We start from the raw sequence: 804 nt of genomic DNA, 5'->3' as shown, positions 1-804 counted from the left end.
ATATATATGTGCATACATATATATATATATATGTATGCATATATACATGAATTGCAAAGTCTTTGATCAGATCCTCAAAATTCATCTTTGGTAACACATCTGCATCTATACTTAGTAGAGATAAAGGCATCCCGAATATTATTTTAGCAAGTTTAAAGTGATTTCTTTTGTGCCGTAAACTATTTACCATTTCTGTGGTGCCCCCCTTCCTTCCCTTCTTTTGCTTAATGATTAATCCAGTACTGACCCCACCACTTGCCCAACAAATGGGATGGCTATGGTTGGACTATGTCTGATCATGAATCTGCTCAATTTGGCCTGGAGCGAGAGAGATTTTCCATTTACCTCAAATTTTCAGTTTACCTCAAATCACATCACCAAATTAGGGAGACATCCCTAATAACTAAATAGATGGGGTGGTCATATCCGGAAAGTCTTTGGTCATAGAGTTGCACGATCAATATCGAGCCGGGGTCAAGCAACAACAGCAACACAAACACACGCAGGAAGACGCGGTCGATTCCGTGAGGAATGTTCCCAAGTCGACCTTGGCTCAATATGAACCCAGCTCAACAGTCCACGGTTCTATAATCCTGCAGGGTCCTGTGTCACTTTTATCGACCCTCTCTTAAATCTCCCTCTCGTCCGATAAATATTGGTATAATCCCGCCTGAACACACACACACACACACACACACACACACACACACACACTTAATCCCCCGCCCGCCCTCTTCTGTCATGGCGCTATCTTTGAGTAAACACACCTGAAACACATTTCAACACTGTTTCCTACATCGCCGT

At 42.4% G+C, this 804-nt stretch overlaps 1 protein-coding gene across 1 annotated transcript in view; it reads right to left on the bottom strand.

The window, feature by feature from the left end:
- LOC106882534 (uncharacterized protein C56G2.4) overlaps window positions 1–804 on the bottom strand; it is a 47,601-nt gene that overhangs the window by 10,749 nt on the left and 36,048 nt on the right. The gene's annotated exons all lie outside the window — the stretch shown is intronic.

The sequence above is a fragment of the Octopus bimaculoides genome, chromosome 11 (genome assembly GCF_001194135.2).
Source record: "Octopus bimaculoides isolate UCB-OBI-ISO-001 chromosome 11, ASM119413v2, whole genome shotgun sequence".
Lineage (NCBI taxonomy): Eukaryota > Metazoa > Mollusca > Cephalopoda > Octopoda > Octopodidae > Octopus > Octopus bimaculoides.
This window is presented reverse-complemented; position numbering and strand designations above follow the sequence as displayed.